The 7,579-nt window shown below is 38.9% G+C and overlaps 1 pseudogene; it reads right to left on the bottom strand.

Moving 5' to 3' along the window:
• Positions 1–5,710: 5,710 nt before the first annotated feature.
• Positions 5,711–7,579, bottom strand: LOC107160039 (annotated as a pseudogene).

Raw genomic sequence — 7,579 nt, forward strand, 5'->3', positions numbered from 1 at the left:
AAGGGCTTAAAGCAGTAAGAACTCAATAAGTGTTATTAACTGTCATCCCCATGATCACTTCTCTGTAAAAGTGAATAGAACTGACACTGAAGTATCAAGGAGATCTTAAAATTATTTCAGAAATTCGGTGGTCTCTTAGCCTAGATTTAATAATATTGTTAATAAGTCAGCATGCTTATTTCTATCTTGCAGTATTGTGTTGTCTCCCACCCAGACAGACTGCAAATTCCTAATGCCTCCTTTATGCTCCATTTCCTCTAATTACCGCTGAGCAGACAGACAGCACGGGCTGGATACAGTCTTCAGACTCGTGGAGATGTTCCACTACTCAATGTTAAGCATCATAACCTCTGCATATCTCGATAAATACATGTTAAATACATTAGTAAATGGTTCCTTTACCCATTGGCTTTGAAACTAAGAATTTCATTTCTATTTAATTTCCGTTATGGTTTTGTGAACTTAGAAATCTTTCTGCTTACTCTTAGAGTGATGCTATTACAATTTCTCAGATATTTTATCCACTATGAGTTAACGAAAATATTTTGAAATTGTGAACTCTTACAACTCCCCCAAACGCCGGTGCAATTAATCATTTCAGTGAAAATAAGTCAAAGTGTAGGTCCATCAGCTACATGAAATTCATCGCTCTTTATTGCACTCTGGTGACACTGACAGTTACAGTTAAGTGTATTCTGTGTAACCTCATCATTCCAAGAAAAGAGTGATGTGGATTGTGTTTTTAATCCTTCATAACAAATTTTATCCTAATAACTTATCTTACTACAATCTGGAGAGTGGAAAAGGAAAAACAAATATTCTAAATACACTTACTTCCTTTAATTAACATTTTACATGTGTTCGTCATCTCCCAAGACAATTGAGGGAGAAAAAAATGGACTGATCCAAATATTGGTTGGAGGTCTCACCAGGTGGATATAGCTAATCAAGACCTTTCCAGTTCTGAGCTAATAAAAACAAATTCTGTCTGAGAAAGTGTGCCAGGTACAAAATCAGGTAAAGCCAGGAATATTCTTGAATGAGGAACAAAGTTAAGGTAAAGATGAAATGATGAAGGTTAAAGGGACATTTATGCCAATGTTCTGGGTACCTAGAGTAGGCACCTTCGAATCTGTGTTGCCTGGGACAGTGTCCTCAGACTCCCAGAACCACCAAAGATGACAGTGAGAGCTATCTGAAGTATTTCAGGTCTAATAGACTGTCCCTGGAAACTCTTGTCAAATCGTGAAGACTAAGTTTGTCTTTTACTGCTCAGAAGTCAGGAATAAAAGTTGTGTCTTTAAATGGAAATCAAATTATAATTATTTCCAAAAACAAATCCTCAAAGGCAAAAGTCGGATCCACATGGTCCTTGGAGTGAAGAAAACTGGGAAACACAGATGAGCATGTTTTGATCTTTGGAAATTCCCCTGAAACTTAGTAAATTTCTATTTTTGATTAAACTCTCAATTATTAGTTTTACAAAATGGCAGTCTTTGTAGACAGCATTCTCTCATTTGGCTCTAGATGGTCCTTGTATTCCTATTTTATAGCAGAAAAAAAAACAGAAGGTGACAAAGTTCAAGGTCATTTCCTTTGGAATTGCCAAACTGTCGTTCAGCACCTATTTCTCACCCTAGAGCAATACCAAGAATGTGTTGAGCATATTCTTTTCACTAAGGTCTTTGAATATGGATAAAAAAGACTCAAGAAAGGGTCCTAAGTGAAAGTTATGAAAGTAAGAAGGAGGGGGAAGAGTTCAGCAATGGGAGATGTGGAGTTTAATAAATCCTTTCCACGTGGGTTTTACTGGAAGAAACATTAAGACAGCATGGAATTTACCATTTTCTCCGTCTCCTGAACCAGATCCAGGAAGATAAGACCCTTTAGTTCTTGCTAACAGCTGAAATTGCCTATTTCTTTAACATGATCATAGTATCTTCATTTTCTGTAAAAAACACAAAGAGTAACAGAGTTCAAGGTCATAGCCCTAAGAATGCAACATCCATCCCCTGCCCCAGAGTAACACCTGAAATTTTATGGTTGAGATTATTCTATTTACTGAAGGGCAGAGAATCTGGATAAGCAGAGATAGAACTCAAGAAAGAAAAACTCTAAGTGCAGGTGCAGAAGTGAGGGAGAGGGGAGAGGGAGAGGTGAAGAAGGGGAGAGGGGAGAGGAGAGAGGTGAAGAAGGGGAGAGCCTCATTTCCATAAACCTGTTTCACAGGGGTCCTATTGTAAAACCACATGAGATGCCACGAATCCACGGTTCTATATTTTGCCTCTGACCTTGACCAGGATCCCCACAAGAAGACAATTCTTGCCAAAAGTTCTTGCCAAACTGCCTATTTCCTTTCCAAAGAGTTTTCCAATTGGTTATACTGCACTCCTATTTGGGTGCTTTTGATCATGAACTACCTGTCCCCTTATAGCAAGAGAGATGGCACAACTGGGGATGCTCTTAACTGTGCCATTGAAAGCAGAGAGAGGTAAAAGGAGTTAATCCAATTGGGGAAGAAAGCACTGCAGGCACTTGCTCTTTGGCATGGTTGTCATGGAGGATTTTCCTTGTTGACGCCAGACCCCTGCCACCATGTCCCTACTAGATCTATACCTACTTACCCATCGTCTTCTTATGATCTCAGGCTTCTAACTTTTCTTTCCCAACCTTGGAGTGATTTGAGTTGGAAAGGAGATAGGGATTTGCTAATCATAAAATCTTAATTTCCAGGTGGAGAATCTGAGGCCAGAGATACTAGAGGATTTGCCCAAAGTTTACACAGCTAAATCACTAATCAGTATGAAAATGAAAATCAAACCCACTGTGAGAGATCACCTCACATCTGTTAACGACATGATTTTAAAAAATAACTGAAACTTCATAGACCATTCATGGGGAAGGAGATTGGTGCATGCATTATAGAAAACACTAGGAAATGAAATAACAACCTCATAAAGATATTGTCACTCCCATGTTCATTGCAGATCATTCAAATAGGCAAGATGTGGAAACAATGTTGGTGTCTATCAGTGAATATATATTTACCTATTTCTTTATCAGTGAATATATAGATAAAGAAATAGGTAAATAAATACACACACAGTAGAATATTATTCAGCTTTTAAAAAGGAGTCAATCCTGTTATTTGCCATAATATGGATGATCTAGAGGACATTACAATAAGTGAAATAAGCCAGACACAAAAAGAAAACTACTACACAATGTCTGCTTAAGGTAATTCATACCAACACTAGGTTTTTGAGGGAAGATGGATTGTGGAGATAGGAGCTCACATATCCTGCTAGTTATTAGGTTTATACAGATGTTTTGCAATAAGTTCCCACTTTTGTTTTATTTTTTATTTGTTATTTTTAGATATGCATGACAGTAGTGTATTTTGACATCCTGTACATACATGGAATATGACTTATTCTGATTAGAATCCCATTCTTGTGGAGTTTCCCATGATGTGGAGTTTCACTGTCTACCCTGGCAACAGCACACAGGATTTTTATATGCCCCAAAGTTCTGTCTATAAAATAGGGGTAGCTTCTCACTCACCAACCTCATGTGAGTTAAGAAAAAAATCAAATCTAAGTGATGTACCTACATGGAGTGCAAAGTGTTTTATAAATGCTAATGTTATGTGCATGAAATTCACTCCATAAACTCTGGCCCGAAGAAATATTTCTTTACACTTTTGTGAATTCTCTTGGTGGACTCTGGTATCCCCAAATCTGACAGGTATGCTGCTCTCTGCTCAGATTTACGGTTCAGGAAATGCTGGCCTAGTCTCTAGGACTCAGGTTTTATCCCCTGAACAAACCATGACGATAATTTTGAGATTCTTCCACGGTCTCTGGGAACCTACCATGGAGCATGCTCCAGGCCCACGCATGACCCAAAACTTTGGCTTCTTCTAGATTCTAGGAATCTCTCCAACACTTGATCTTAAAAGTGTCCCCTGCCTTCCATCCTTTCTCCCACCCCTTTTCACTTCCTTCTATATTCTGAAGAACTGAGGAAACCTAGACAAATACAGCCCATCCCAACTACATCTCCCTCTCCTCCCCTCTTTGTATCTCTCTCGCTTATTCATTCTCCATGTCTTTGAGGTTAAAGTTACAAAATATTCATTTTCAATGTATTTTTAATTTGTACATAGTTATTTTACACCATATTATTTTATTTAATTATTATATAAAAAATGATTAACAATTAAAAATCAAAGTGGGGTAGGGAGGGTGAGCATGGGAAGAAGATTATTTCTAGATAGGGAAGAGGGGTGGGAGGGAAAGGGAGGGGGAAGAGGAATAACAAAGATGGTGGAAGGTGATGGTCATCATTATACAAAAGATATGCAAGAAGATTTGAATTTGGTGTCAACATACCTTATATACAAACAGAGATATAAAAAATTGTGGTACAATTCACAATAGCTAGACTTTGGAATCAACCTAGATGCCCTTCAATAGATGAATGGATTAAAAAACTGTGGCATCTATACACAATGGAGTATTACGCAGCACTAAAAAATGACAAAATCATGGATTTTGCAGGGAAATGGATGGCATTAGAGCAGATTATGCTAAGTGAAGCTAGCCAGTCCTTAAAAAACAAATGCCAAATGTCTTCTTTGATATAAAGAGAGCAACTAAGATCAGAACAGGGAAGAAGAGCATGAGGAAAAGATTAACATTAAACAGAGACGAGTGGGGGGAGAGAAAGGGAGAGAGAAGGGAAACTATGGAAATGGAAGGAGACCCTCATTGTTACACAAAATTACATATAAGAGTTTGTGAGGGGAAAGGGGAAAAAAAACAAGGGAGAGAATTAAACAACAGCAGATGGGGTAGAGAGGGAAGATGAGAGGGAAGGGGAGGGGGGATAGTAGGGGATAGGAAAGGTAGCAGAATACAACAGTCACTAATATGGTATTATGTAAAAATGTGGATGTGTAACCGATGTGATTCTGCAACTTGTATTTGGGGTAAAAAATGGGAGTTCATAACCCACTTGAATCAAATGTATGGAAGATGATATGTCATGAGCTGTGTAATGTTTTGAACAACCAATAAAAAAAATAAATAAAAATAAAAAATTGTGGTATATATATGTATAAAAATTTTAATGCAAAAAAAAAGAGTACACATATAATGGCATAATTTGTCATGAACATACTTCATATACAGAGTTAAGAAAACTTGTGCTGTAAATGGGTAATAATGAGTGTGATATATTCCACTATTGTCGTGTATGTAAAAAAATAGATAAATTTTTTTGAAAAGAAATAAAAGCAAAGAAGAAGAGAATGGTCTAAAAAGAAAAGAACAGTGTTGGTGGCCTCCTGACTTCTTGTCATCTCTCCACATGTAATATCTCTCAAACATAATCTGTTCTCTAAAATATAATCACAGTTGGGGTTTTATGTTCCCTGTTTCTAATCAAAGAATTCAGTGCACAGGCAATGAGAAAAATCTTTCTTTTTCCTCCAGATTTAAGAAGTCTGAAAGCATCCTTGAGCTAATGGAGGATACTGTCTTTTAAAACTGTATTCAATGTCAGTGACACTGCCTCCAAAGGGTATTTGGAGACAATCACAATGACATTTGGCATTAAAGATGCCAGGCTGTCACTTCTTGTCTCCGCCTAGCTATCCCTGTGACCTACAAAGGGGCTCAATCATTTTTTTACTTCTGTCTTTCTTTTACAGACTGTCATACCTGCCCACGGTTACTCTTGCTACTTTCTTCATCACCCTCTTGAGGGCCTCTTGGATCTCCTTGTTCCTCAGACTGTTAGATCAGAGGGTTCAACATGGGGATGAGGATGATACAGAAGACTGACAGCACCTTGCCTGCTTTGTGGTGTGGCTAGAGCTGTGGTGCGTGCACACAGAGAGGGCTGTGCCATGGAAGAGCGTCACTGTTGCCAGGTGGGAGGCACAGGTACTGAGGGCCTTGGCACAGCCTTTGGATGAGGATATTTCCAGGATGGAGGCTGCAATGAAGCCACAGGACCACAGGATGAGAAGGAAAGAACCAAACCTACAGAAACAGCTGCCAGAAAAAGAATCAGTTGGCTGATGAAGGGATCAGAGCAAGACAAGAGAGTCATCCGAGGAATGTCACAGAGGAATGTTGAATAATATTTGGCCCACAGTAGTAGAGATGAAAGCAAAGAGATGTTTGAACTAAGCTGCTAAGGAACCACGGCCACAGACCCCAACAACCCTCTTCTGTCACAGGCCTGGGGCCATGATGGCTGAGTACTGCAAAGGGCTACCAATGGCAACACATCTGTCCTAGGCCATGGTGGCCAGGAGACAGCACTCAGCTATAGCCATCCAGGGCACAACAAAGTACTGAGTGGCACAGGCCAGGAGGGAAATTGTTTTCTCATCTTTAAGAAGTCTGAAAGCATCAGGATAATGGAAGAAGAGTAGCAGATGTCTATAAAGGACAGGAAACTGGGAAAATAATACATGGGTGTTTGCAGGTGGAAGTCCATCCTGATGAGGATGAGAAGACCCAGGTTCCAGATCAGAGTCACAAGGTAGATTCCCAGGAAGACTGGAAAGAGGATGAGCTGCAGTTCTTTATCATCTGAGAGTCCCAGGAGGACAAACATGGCCACAGAGGTATGGTTTCCATCCCTTCCATGTATCTGCTTGGTGTCATCTGCTGAAAAAAAGGTGAAAGAAGGAAAATGGTTTGACTCCCAAAACAGAAAAAGGAAGACTTCATTGTTTTTCAAGTCATGCAGCTGGATAAATATATGACCTTGGATCCTTATTGTTGAGTTTGTTGGAGCCTTCTAATCACTAATTCTAACTGAAAAATTCTCTTGGATAAGTACTATCATTCTTTTGGGTACAAAAAAAAAACATTAAAAGGACATCATCAGCATGATATATTCCAATACATCTTGATTTCTTGTTTTACTCTGTCAGGTTTTACAAATATATCAGAGTCTTGAGATAGAACAAACTGGGGAAAATGCTGTTATTTCTCTGTATGGCAAAATAGGGTGATTCTACTCAGGTATGGCCCTGCTATTGACTCAGTGCTTGAGAGAACCTGAATCAAGTTGGGCCTCATATGTAAAATGAAGATACTGGAGTAGATGCCCTTTAACATGTATTGAAAATTGACATTGAATTAATCTGTAATCAGAGAGCACTGACCATTGTAAACTGCCTTTCCACTTTCACAAAGTTTGGAGCAATTTAAGAAAAAGTACCATGATGATGGAAAGTGACCTACCACAAAGCAGCTTGGAGAGGGATGTGATGGAACCAACTTAATGGCCCTAGGAAGGTTCTTGATAAGGAAAGGTGTGAAAAGCCATTGTGCCCCCTTCTTCTTTGTGAGTGCATTGTTTTCTTTTCTCAAGTCAGAGACACTTATGAATTAAATTATCTAGGATAATAACTCTTGGTCATTTGGGGGGGGACAGTGAGACCTTCAAAAATCTTTTCAAAATCTTTTGGGAACTGTTGACTCAGCAGATTGCAACCACTTACCACCTTTGTATACAGTTTTATTGGATTCTTCGTTACCCACGAACTATTCAT

Source organism: Marmota marmota, unplaced genomic scaffold, assembly GCF_001458135.2.
Source record: "Marmota marmota marmota unplaced genomic scaffold, marMar, whole genome shotgun sequence".
NCBI lineage: Eukaryota > Metazoa > Chordata > Mammalia > Rodentia > Sciuridae > Marmota > Marmota marmota.